The following is a 13,753-nucleotide window of genomic DNA, read 5'->3' as shown; positions in this document are numbered from 1 at the left end:
TCGGTCAATGTTCTTACTAGATTTGCTACCTTTCCAGCTGCACTCTGTTAGGCTGTAATCTAAGACTCACTTCTTCTTGAGTGATCAATAGTTCAGAGTTCATACCATTTCACGCGTGGAGCAAGCTCTCTCATTTCCTGGCCTGTAGAGTTGAAATTAGCCCTTTTCAATGTGGAGGGCAAGTCCTCCCGTTATTTGGAACTTAGGTGACTTTGGCTCACGGGAACTTTTATAGAAATGTAGAAAAGGGGTTGGTTCATCATTTCCAACCAATGTCTTTTCACTTGGGTGTGACTACTGACTTAGTTAAACTTTACAGGGAAGACAATTTTCTCATTTTTAAGCTTCTTATGGCTGGGATCCTGTTAACGGGATCGATATGACAACAGCCAGTGAAAGTGCAGGGTGCCAAATTCAAAACAACAGAAATCTCATAATTAAAATTCCTCAGACATACAAGTATTTTACACCATTTTAAAGATAAACTTGTTTTTAATCCCACCACAGTGTCCGATTTCAAAAAGGCTTTACGACGAAAGCACAACATATCATTATATTAGGTCAGCACCTAATCACAGAAAAACACAGCCATTTTTCCAGCCAAAGAGAGGAGTCCCCTAAAGCAGAAAGAGAGATAAAGTTAATCACTAACCTTTGATGATCTTCATCAGATGACACTCATAGACTTCATGTTACACAATACATGTATGTTTTGTTCGATAAAGTTCATATTTATATCCAAAAATCTCAGTTTACATTGGCGCGTTATGTTCAGTAATGTTTGCCTCCAAAACATCCGGTGATTTGCAGAGAGCCACATCAATTTACAGAAATACTAATAATAAACATGATAAAAGATACAAGTATTATACCATGGAACTTTAGATAAACCTCTCCTTAATGCAACCGCTGTGTCAGATTTCAAAAAAACTTTACGGAAAAAGCACACCATGCTATAATCTGAGTACAGCGCTCAGAGCCCAAACAAGCCATGAAGATATCCGCCATGTTGTGGAGTCAACAGATGTCAGAATAGCATTATAAATATTCACTTACCTTTGATGATCTTCTTCAGAATGCACTCCCAGGAATCCCAGTTCCACAATAAATGTTTGATTTGTTCCATAAAGTCCATCATTTATGTCCAAATACCTCCTTTTTGTTTGCGCATTCAGTACACAATCCAAACTCACAACGCGCGGGCAAGTCCATGCGAAAGTTCAGACGAAAAGTCATCTTACAGTTTGTAGAAACATGTCAAACTAAGTATAGAATCAATCTTTAGGATGTTTTTAACATAAATCTTCAATAATGTTCCAACCGGAGAATTCTTTGTCTTCAGAAATGCAATGGAACGCAAGCTAACTCTCTCACGTGAACGCGCCTGGTCAGCTCATAGCACTCTGCCAGACCCATGACTCAAAGAGCCCTCATTCCCCCCTCCTTCACAGTAGAAGCATCAAACAAGGTTCTAAAGACTGTTGACATCTAGTGGAAGCCTTGGGAAGTGCAATATGACCAATATCCCACTGTATCTTCGATAGGCAATGAGTTGAAAACCTACAAACCTCAGATTTCCCTTTTCTTGGATTTTGATTTTTTTCTCAGGTTTTTGCCTTCCATATGAGTTCTGTTATACTCACAGACATCACTCAAACAGTTTTAGAAACTTCAGAGTGTTGTCTATCCAAATCTACTAATAATATGCATATATTAGCAACTGGGCATGAGTAGCAGGCAGTTTACTCTGGGCACCTTATTCATCCAAGCTACTCAATACTGCCCCCAGACATAAGAAATTAACATCACATTACATAATTTCGCAAATAGTTTAATCTTTACTCATTAATTTTATACAAGAATTAGATGCAAGCCTCATAACTGAGGAACCTGTATAACAGAGTTAGGCTAATGTGGCTGTATTGTCTTTCATGAGGTCACAAACATGAAACAAAATGGACCGAGTCGTAGCTGGCTTCTCCACTGACCGTTTACACATTCTCCAAAATAGGAATATTGTTCAATTCTCAAATTCTGTGATGTAGTAGAATTTGGTGGGAGAGTTCCTTTGTTCTACTGTGACCCTCTCTCTCCCATACTGCATGGTCAGGGAGACAAGAGTCTCTGCAAGGAATTTACGACGTGTTTGTAAAGTCATAAAACTGCCCCCTCCCCCCCCTCCTCCTAACAGAAGAGGGTGGATTGTTCACTTCTCTGCTAGCCAATTCACTGAAAGGGCTAGGTGCATGACATAAGTGTGTGAATTAGACCATTTCCTGTCCTTCTAAGCATTCAAAATGAGCGAGTACTTTTAGGTGTCAGGGAAAATGTATGGAGTAAAAAGTACCAAATTTTCTTTAGGAATGTAGTAAAAGTAAAAGTTGTCAAAAATATGAATAGTAAAGTAAAGTACAGATACCCCAAACAACTACTTAAGTAGTACTGACAGGTGGAGAAATAGGAGTCTGTCAGAGGTCGTCACACTGGATGGGGATGTGTCACGTTCCTGACCTGTTTTCTGTTGTTTTGTATGTGTTTAGTTGGTCAGGACGTGAGCTGGGTGGGAATTCTATGTTGTGTGTCTAGTTTGTCTGTTTCTATGTCCAGCCTAATATGGTTCTCAATCAGAGGCAGATGGTAATTGTTGTCCCTGATTGAGAATCATATATAGGAGGCTTGTTTTGTGTTGGGATTTTGTGGGTGTTTGTTTCCTGTCTCTGTGTTTGTTCTGCACCAGATAGGACTGTCTCGGTTTTCACGGTTTGTTATTTTGTAAATTGTTTGTAGTGTTCACTTGTTCTTATAATTAAACATGTTGAGCACTGGCTACGCTGCATTTTGGTCCTCTCCTTCACCCCAGGAAGAAAGCCGTTACAGGATGGTGATGGAGGCTTTGGTGGTCCACACAATGAAGAAGCAGGTGTCCCTTCCAGTGATGTGCAGCTGACCTTGGACCTGGTGCCAGGAAGGATGGTATTCACAGAGGCTGTAAGACCCTCCCTCCTTGATATAGAAATCCTTTGACTTCCTTGCCTCTTCAATGGTAAGGTCCCTTGCACCATAGGGACACTTGACCTCCACCACTGCTGTGGTGCCGACCAGACCATTCAGTGAGGCACCGAGGAACCCAGACCCCATGACCCAAAGCCCTGATGCTTGCACATCCATCCCTGTAGCCATTTGAATGCCTTGATGCCCTCCTCTTTGTTATCTTTACAGTGATCTGAGGACCATTTTAGAAGCAGCAGAGTAATGCGCTAGGCCCTAACCACTGCTCCATAATTGCTGTCCGTCAACCTCCCTCTCCTCATGGTGTGCCAGTTAAGGTTGGTGCGCTGTCCAACTGTTGCCTGCCGTATAGCCTCCTGCTGCTCCACTGACAGCGCCATGCCAGCCAGGATGCCTGCATGCCCCAGGTGCCCTTGTTTTTTGAACAATGTCCGGTACAGACAGGGATAACAGGCAGGGTAGCGTTTGTTCTGGCTCAGGTTCAAGGAGATATGCCATTCCACTGAACCTGCCCCGGAGACGGTTCCTTAGCCACTGAATATCCTCCTCTGTGGGATCTAGGGACAGAGGGTTGTAGTCTTCGGCCGGGGACACATCCATCACTGACTGCACTTGGTTGGGCACGGCTGGCTTCCTCCACTCACATTCCACATCCGTACAGCTGATATTGTGAACCACCAAATTAGGCTGCATGGCTACACTTATGAGCTCCATGAAGGCATTTGCATGTGGTAGAGAGAATCCCCTGGTCACCTATAGAAACCTGCCAAGAGGAAGGATGTTAACTGCCACATGCCTTTCAATGCATGACTTTGAACACTTGAAATGCATTTGTTGTAAGAAATGTGCTATATAAATAAAGTTTGATTTGATTGATGACATTACAGCTGTAGAATATTTAATAAACTTTAATTCTGACAAGGACAGGTGCAGTTTTTCCATACTCTTTTATTTGATCATTTGGGATTTTATCACTTGACATATCAATCATATAGTGGGAAGGATCCTATAAATCAAGACAGTGTGAATGCATGTACCACTCTGAATAAATAAATACTGTGACTTTGAAGATTTGTCTCTGGTCATGAAACTACAAAACAGACTGGATGTTAATAGATTTTTAGATTCATTCCCATCAATGACAACATTCTAGAACTGAGTTATCACTCATCTAAGTCTGGTATCTGGGGTAATCTGGTTAATGATTATATAATTGATTAAGTGACTCTTTACTTGTAGAATGTTGACAGCTGTATAGAACACATTGTATTGCTAAGATGCTCAAACTTAACTTAATAGCTACACTCACCGACAGAGGATAAACTTCATCCCTCATGCTGGCCCTGACCAAACTGGTAAATTGCCCTTCACTATAGCTGCACTTCTCCACATGACCAGACTTATAGTGCTCTTCTCCCCTTTTAATGCTCTTATGCTAATCCTTGAAAAATGCCATAAGGTCTGAAATAGACACCGAAGTCAACATACTGTACAAACAATTATCTAGGCTAAGTAATACAACATGATTTTTAGATCTACTGCTCTGCTAACCAGCTAGCTGAAGTGTAGTCAGTGGCTAGCTAAAATAGAGAAAAGGGACGGAACAAGTTCAACACTTTATTCAATTAATTTCAATACAGCACATGGATTCATCATGGGTTGGGCACAGATCTCTGATTGCGCTAGTGAGTGGTAGCTGACAGTGTTGGCTAGAGATGACATGCAGGAGCTTCCTGCAGGAATTTGTAGTCTTGCTGAGGTCTTCTCTGTTGCTACTTAGCATTTCACATTTTTGAGAGTAAATTGAGGTGAATATTTCAATGCATGCCACTGGAACCGGAATCTCCAGCAACAGATGGCTATTCTAACAACTGACAAGTGGTCCGCAGACCATTGAATCATCCAGCATGACCAATGACAGGTTGATTTATCCAGGCCCCTGGCTACCGAACGGCACTTTCTCTCCCTCGCTCATTTTTTAATCTGAAAAGCTGTCAGTAGGCTGCGGAGAGGTTTTTTAAATGATGCACAGTGTGCTGACAAATATGAACTTGGTGGAACTCTGCTGGTTCAGCTAAGAGTCCTGTGTGAATACACTTGAAAGCAAGGCTAATGCCAAGATACTGTAAAATATTGCTAATTCTTTGGACCTAAACACAGGACTGGGCTCTGCACCCTCCTTTTAGTTTCTTACTATGCACTTGATTCACAGTTTCTGTCGAACAGAAAATAAAAATAGTTTTAGGAAAAATGCAAAAGACATAACTGCAAATTCTGTTATACCTCAGTAGTAGCCTTGTAGTAATTCAACTGCAAGGTCATTGTAATGCATATTTACAAGCATTTAACATGATGTGAACAGATACCAGTTGTAGACTACTTTCAGAAAGTTTGATATTCTAACCACACATCGCACTTCTTTATACACCGCGCACCCATATTAACACGGATAATTATTTTTGAAAAAGGCCTATTGTGTCAGGCTGAAATGTGTTTGAGTGTGATGTCCTTTGGCACTGGATCAATATGTTGCAAGCTATCTGGTGCATGTTATCTCACAGGGTAGGATCCCCATTCCCCATCTTTTCGAGGAGCACTTTGGAAACAAGTGTTTTAATTAATACTTTTAAGTGATATCCTCTGGGTCCACATTGTACATTTTGTTGCATATGTCTGTTACCCCAAATAAATTATATTCAATTCAATTCAGAGCCGCTTGCTTTTCTCTCTCCATTATTATAAAGAATCTCTCACTCTCTCTGTTTCACTCTCTTTCTCCCTCTCTTTTCCACTTTCACTAGCTCTCTCTCTCTCACACACACTCTCACACTCTTTCCTGCTTTCTCTGTCTTTCTCTTTCTCTCGTTTGCTTTCCTGATCTCCCTCATGCTCTCATCCCCCTCTCTCTCTCCTCTTTCTTTCTCTTTCTCGCTCCCTCTCCCTCTCTCTCTATCTCGCTGCCTTCCCTTTCACTGTTTCTCTTCTTTATGACCTTTATTTCAGACAGAATTCCCCAGAAAAATTATTCTCAGAAAGATAAAGCAACAATGCTGGTCTGGCCCGGTTCCCATTATGCATTATAATTAGAGTTTATCATCTGAACTAGCGAGACCATACATCATCACATAACAAGACAAATTCCATTTCATAGGCAAAAGCTCAAACTTTATTTAAACTTATAGACTTGGCCTTACAGTAACTTCGGTTGGATGGATGGACTATTTGCTTCCAATTAATTAGAGAAAATAGACTATACTGTATTAAACAACAGAGAGACAGCAACATCTTGTCTTGTGATTCATGGTTAATTAACTTCAATGTTGGATTTAACTTGATGAATGAATATCTTTCCACTGGTAAATTATTACCAGGCCGGCTAGCTGTTTGCTTTTGATTTATATGTTTAATATGTAGAAGTATTACAGTAGAGATGTTTCTGCCAATGCCTTTAGCTCCTCTGTAAAAACAAATATTGTTGTAAAGTACTGTATTAAAGTACTGTATTAATTATATATTCTGGGTGATTTTAGGCGTAACTGGTAAATGATACCGTAAATTCCAAAGAAACGATTTAACACTACATTACTGTAGAGAATGGTACTGTAATTCCACCCCACAGAATACAGTACTCTACCATATTTTTGGAGCATCAAAAACCTTTTGCATGGTATTGTTGTTTCTGTATCATTAACATAATTGTAAGTGTGCCTTATAAGAGGCTACATCTTTTGCACCTGTTAGTGAGAGTGCTATTCCAATTTAACTGATATGTGGTAGTAGTGTCCCAACATTTTCATGTGTATAGGGGACAGATTGGAGTGGCAGCAAGTCTTAAAGAGATTCGCCAAGATTCTGGCAATTGAACCATTTGACTCTGGGTTATACAGATGAACTCGTGTATAAAAAATGTATGTCTCTGTGTGCAGTATGAAGGAAGTTAGAGATAGCCTAGTTTCATGAACCAATGCTAACTAGCGTTAGCGCAATGACTGGAAGTCTACAGGTACACTAGCATATTCCAATTTGAGAGAGAAAAAGCATGTTTACAGTAAAGTTGGCGTTTATATTGTGTCTCTGTAGGTCAATTAAACTGAAACACACATTATAGATGTGTGTGAGAGAGAGACAAGGGTAATGTGTGTGTGTGTGCGTGCGTGCGTGCATGCGTGCGTGCGTGCGTGCATGCGTGCGTGCACGCGTGTGCGTGTCCCCATATGTGTGCGTGCACCGTGTATGTGTGCATGTGTACATGGGAGAAGAAAATTGTAAACCAGTCGTCTTTCCCATGTTGTACATGAATGTCTCACTTGGGTTCCTCCGCTCTGATTGCTCATTTTCAACCTGCTGCCTTTTAATGTTGAGGCCGTCCTCTGAGATTGGACAATTGGTGAAATGCCACAGAGTGCCATTAATAAGACAGGACCAGTATTTTATTTGAACTAGTAGATCGCAAAAGTATAGCACAGCACTCATGTGGTTTTTGCACAGCAGGACAACAAATATATTTGATATTTAAATGTGCTCATTTCTATGCACATTTATGCAGTGTTCATAAATAGAACAAAAATAGTTTTTTAATTAATGCATGTTTACAATTTGATCAGATGTGCTCCACTTCACCATTAAACAGTGAGTGCCTCCCAAGCAGCACAGTGGTCTAGTGGCACTGCATCGCAGTGCTAGCTGTGCCACTAGAGAACCTGGTTCGAGTCTATGCTCTGTCGCAGCTGGCAGCAACTGGGAGACCCATGGGACGGCGCACAATTGGCCCAGCTTCGTCTCGGTTAGGGGAGGGTTTGGCCAGCAGGGATGTTCCTGTCCCATCACACACTAGCGACTCCTGTGGCGTGCTGGGCGCAAGCTGACACAGTCGCCAGGTGTACGGTGCTTCCTCCGACACATTGGTGCGGCTGGCTTCCGGGTTAAGTGGGCGATGTGTCAAGAAGCAGTGCAGCTTGGTTGGGTCGTGTTTCGGAGGAGGCACGGCTCTTGACCTTCGCCTCTCCTGAGTCCGTATGGGGGTAGCACTGATGGGACAGGACTGTAACTACCAATTGGATACCACAAATTATGGAGTAAAAAATGGGTAAAATAATAAAATAATTTAAAACAGTGAGAGCGGAAAACATTAATTTGCGTTATTAACACAAAAGACAAATAAATGTTTTAAAGCAAAAATAGCTTTATTTTGTTTCAGCCAGTCAACATGGTCTAGATATAAGTTACTTACATGTTCATTTCTGCTCCATTTTTTGATATGTTGTTTTCAGATAGCCTATATAATTAGACTGTAAATCTTAAAGATTGCATTTGCTATGTTCCCTTCAAAGCTAGAATCCGCAGTTGCTACATACATTTTTGGACTTATAAATTCATGATATTTACCCATTGATTCTTGAAGAACATAACTTACATTTTATGAGCATAAATGCCTCATGAGCTTAGTTCAATTGTCGTACCCATTAGAACCCAAAATATAAGCTTGTTTTACTCCAATGTTAGCAAAAAATGTAAATGTTAACAAACACTATATATCGTCAAAACATGTTTAAAACTATAATGTTGATATCATGGATGGTCAGTCCTTGGATGGTCAGCTGGATGGTCAGCTCTGTCTATGAATTTGAGACTCTCTTTTAAATTGCATATTCAACAGCTGAAATTGGGATTTTATTTTAGGAATAAGGCCTGTTTTTCTTTTGAAGCCAGAAGGAGGCTAGTATCAGCTACATTTATGCCTTTACTAGACTAGGGATTATTTATACAGTGGGGAGAACAAGTATTTGATACACTGCCGATTTTGCAGGTTTTCCTACTTACAAAGCATGTAGAGGTCTGTCATTTTTATCATAGGTACACTTCAACTGTGAGAGACGGAATCTAAACAAAAAATCCAGAAAATCACATTGTATGATTTTTAAGTAATTAATTTGCATTTTATTGCATGACATAAGTATTTGATCACCTACCAACCAGTAAGAATTCCGGCTCTCACAGACCTGTTAGTTTTTCTTTAAGAACCCTCCTGTTCTCCACTCATTACCTGTATTAACTGCACCTGTTTGAACTCGTTACCTGTATAAAAGACACCTGTCACACACAATCAAACAGACTCCAACCTCTCCACAATGGCCAAGACCAGAGAGCTGTGTAAGGACATCAGGGATAAATTGTAGACCTGTACAAGGCTGGATGGGCTACAGGACAATAGCCAAGCAGCTTGGTGAGAAGGCAACAACTGTTGGCACAATTATTAGAAAATGGAAGAAGTTCAAGATGACGGTCAATCACCCTCGGTCTGGGGCTCCATGCAAGATCTCACCTCGTGGGGCATCAATGATCATGAGGAATGTGAGGGATCAGCCCAGAACTACACGGCAGGACCTGGTCAATGACCTGAAGAGAGCTGGGACCACAGTCTCAAAGAAAACCATTAGTAACACACTACGCCGTCATGGATTAAAATCCTGCAGCACACGCAAGGTCCCCCTGCTCAAGCCAGCGCATGTCCAGGCCCGTCTGAAGTTTGCCAATGACCATCTGGATGATCCAGAGGAGGAATGGGAGAAGGTCATGTGGTCTGATGAGACAAAAATAGAGCTTTTTGCTCTAAACTCCACTCGCCGTGTTTGGAGGAATAGAAGGATGAGTACAACCCCAAGAACACCATCCCAACCGTGAAGCATGGAGGTGGAAACATCATTCTTTGGGGATGCTTTTCTGCAAAGGGGACAGGACGACTGCACCGTATTGAAGGGAGGATGGATGGGGCCATGTATCGCGAGATCTTGACCAACAACCTCCTTCCCTCAGTAAGAGCATTGAAGATGGGTCGTGGCTGGGTCTTCCAGCATGACAACGACCCGAAACACACAGCCAGGGCAACTAAGGAGTGGCTCCGTAAGAAGCATCTCAAGGTCCTGGAGTGGCCTAGCCAGTCTCCAGACCTGAACCCAATAGAAAATCTTTGGAGGGAGCCGAAAGTCCGTATTGCCCAGCGACAGCCCCGAAACCTGAAGGATCTGGAGAAGGTCTGTATGGAGGAGTGGGCCAAAATCCCTGCTGCAGTGTGTTGCAAACCTGGTCAAGAACTACAGGAAACGTATGATCTCTGTTAATTGCAAACTAAGGTTTCTGTACCAAATATTCAGTTCTGCTTTTCTGATGTATCAAATACTTATGTCATGCAATAAAATGCAAATTAATTAATAAAAAATCATACAATGTGATTTTCTGGATTTTTGTTTTAGATTCCTTCTCTCACAGTTGAAGTGTACCTATGATAAAAATTACAGACCTCTACATGCTTTGTAAGTAGGAAAACCTGCAAAATTGTCAGTGTATCAAATACTTGTTCTCCCCACTGTATATGAATGCTTCCGCTCAGTGTTTGAGATCAATTGACAGTCTTTACCATGGCACTTTGAGATTTATTTTAAACTGCAAAACCCTTACGCACCACTGCACTTTGTATACCAGGGTTGGCTGGCCTTCTAGTCACTCGTAGGCTCAGTCACTGGTATACTTTTATTTACAAAGCCATTTTGGGTTCACTACCTTTTTATTTGGGCATTTTTACTGTTCAGAAATGTGGTGGGTACTCTCATCGTTCGCTGGACTTTATCCTGCTAACTGTTCCAAATGTCCGAACTGAATTTGGTAAAAGGGCTTTTATGTACTCTGCGCCATCGTCTTAGAACACCTTACAAAATACTTTTAGACTGGAAGAACTTGTCCCGATTGGTGTTTTTAAATCACTGATGAAGGATTTTGAGGCTGATTCCCTGACCTGTCAATGTTTTTAATTTGCTGTTTTTGATTTTGTTATACTCTTGTGAATTCTATGGTTTTACTAGATTACTTGTAGTTTTTCATGTTGTCTGTCTGTAATTTTTGTAATGACTTGGTGCTGCCTAACTTGGCCAGGACGCTCTTGAAAAAGAGATTTTAAATCTCAATGAGCCCTTCCTGGTTAAATAAAGGTTAAATAAAATAAAATAAAAAAGACTGGTTACATTTCTCCAGGCCCATCCTTCAGCTTTTTACCAAAACAGAGGTGGGTGCACACTTTCTTAATGGAGTATTAAAAAGGGGGAGTGCTCTCTCAGATAATGTGAGAAGCTTTCTTTTTAATCTCTTACAACTTCAGTAGACCTGTACAAAACTCACCTGCTGTGAGTTCAAATTACTGGCTGCCAAATTGAAATCTACATTGGTTCATTCTGATCTTGCCGAGGCAGAACTCTGCGACCGTCTGCTGTGCAAAGCATGTCATAGAAGCAGAGGAAAAGCATTTCATCAAATGGACTTTAAATTAGGATTTATATCTATGTAGGCCTAATGCCTTATTCAAACACATTCGACACATTCACGTAAATTTGAAATTCAAGTATCAATGAAATGGCAGCCATTGCAGGAATGTCTTAAAACACCATATGCTGTACCACAGTATATCAACTTTATATGTCGGCTCCAAAAACCATAAGAATGCTGTACACAAATCTCACCAATCAGGCGATTGGTCAGTATGCACTGCAGTATTCAGTGGGAAAAGCTACAGCTGGTTGGTCGGTTGGCAGAAATACAAAGACTTAACTGGGTTACTTTGGATGAAGAAACTAAAGACTGTTGCTGCGGCTCCATCTGAATATGCCATGCAATTAAGGCAGGGGTTCTCAAAAGAATGTGGGATCTGGGACCCCTTTTGTGATAACAAAAGTATTGAGTTGAGTTGAGTTGAAAAATGTATAATTGGTGAAGTACTGTGGATACCAATATCCCTGTGATCCTCCCAGGCCCTTGTTGTCCAGGGTTAAGAACATACATTGTAGATCAATAATATTACATTGTATTGTTTTGTATTGCATTGTTTTGTTTTGTATTGTATTACACAATTTACATTTATTCCACGGATCCCTTAGCCAAAAGTAGTTTAATCTGTTCTTAATAATATTAATATTTTTATTATTTTGTATATATATATACAAATATGATATATGTATATATATATACTGTATATACAGTGGCTTGCGAAAGTACTCACCCCCTTGGCATTTTTCCTATTTTGTTGCCTTACAACCTGGAATTAAAATAGATTAAACAAGAAACAAACAAGAAATAACACACAAAAAACTGAAAACTTGAGCGTGCATTAACTATTCACCCCCCCAAAGTCAATAATTTGTCGAGCCACCTTTTGCAGCAATAACAGCTACAAGTCTCTTGGGGTATGTCTCTATAAGCTTGGCACATCTAGTCACTGGGATTTTTGCCCAATCTTCAAGGCAAAACTGCTCCAGCTCCTTCGAGTTGGATGGGTTTCGCTGATGTACAGCAATCTTTAAGTCAAACCACAGATTCTCAATTGGATTATGGTCTGAGCTTTGACTAGGCCATTCCAAGACATTTAAATGTTTCCCCTTAAACCACTCGAGTGTTGCTTTAGCAGTATGCTTAGGGTCATTGTCCTGCTGGAAGGTGAACCTCCGTCCCAGTCTCAAATCTCTGGAAGTCTAAAACAGGTTTCCCTCAAGAATTTCCCTCTATTTAGCACCATCCATCCTTCCTTCAATTCTGACTAGTTTCCCAGTCCCTGCCGATGATAAACATCCCCACAGCATGATGCTGCCACCACAATGCTTCACTGTGGGGATGGTATTCTCGGGGTGATGAGAGGTGTTGGGTTTGCGCCAGACATAGCATTTTCCTTGATGGCCAAACTGCAAAAAACATTATCATATGACTATAGTACTTTCATCTATATGTTTGGGGAGTCTCCCACATGCCTTTTGGCGAATACCAAAAGTGTTTGCATATTTTTTTCTTTAAGCAATGGCTTTTATCTGGGCACTCTTCCATAAAGCCCAACTCTGTGGAGCGTACGGCTTAAAGTGGTCCTATGGACAGATACTCCAATCTCCGCTGTGGAGCTTTGCAGCTCATTCCAGGTTATCTTTGGTCTCTTTGTTGCCTCTCAGATTAATGCCCTCCTTGCCTGGTCCGTGAGTTTTGGTGGGCAGCCCTCTCTTGGCAGGTTTGTTGTGGTGCCATATTCTTTCACTTTTTTCATAATGGATTTAATGGTGCTCCGTGGGATGTTCAAAGTTTCAGATCTTTTTTTATAACCCAACCCTGATCTGTACTTCTCCACAACTTTGTCCCTGACCTGTTTGGAGAGCTCCTTGGTCTTTCATGGTGCTGCTTGCTTGGTGGTACCGCTTGCTTAGTGGTGTAGCAGACTCTGGGGCCTTTCAGAACAGGTGTATATATACTGAGATCATGTGACAGATCATGTGACACTTAGATTGCGCACAGGTGGACTTTATTTAACTAATTGTGTGAGTTCTGAAGGTAATTGGTTCCACAATATCTTACTTAGGGGCTTCATAGCAAAGGGGGTGAATACATATGCATGCACTACTTTTCCCTTTTTTATTTTGTATAATTTTTGGAAACAAGTTATTTTTTTCATTTCACTTCACCAATTTGGACTATTTTATGTGTGTCCATTACATGAAATCCAAATAAAAATCTGTTTAAATGACAGGTTGTAATGCAATGAAGTAGGAAAAACGCCAAGGGAGATGAATACTTTTGCAAGGCACTACATAAATGTCGAATCCAAGATGGCGTAGCAGTCGGACGTGTCTTTGTTTTGTCCTGTCCCGTGTAAATAGTCTTCGTATTTTTCGTATACATTTCGTATATATTTTAATTTCACTTTCCATCTAGGAACTGAATATAC

This window comes from Salvelinus sp. IW2-2015, unplaced genomic scaffold (genome assembly GCF_002910315.2).
Source record: "Salvelinus sp. IW2-2015 unplaced genomic scaffold, ASM291031v2 Un_scaffold2564, whole genome shotgun sequence".
NCBI classification, from domain to species: domain Eukaryota; kingdom Metazoa; phylum Chordata; class Actinopteri; order Salmoniformes; family Salmonidae; genus Salvelinus; species Salvelinus sp. IW2-2015.
Note: the sequence above shows the minus strand (reverse complement) of the source record.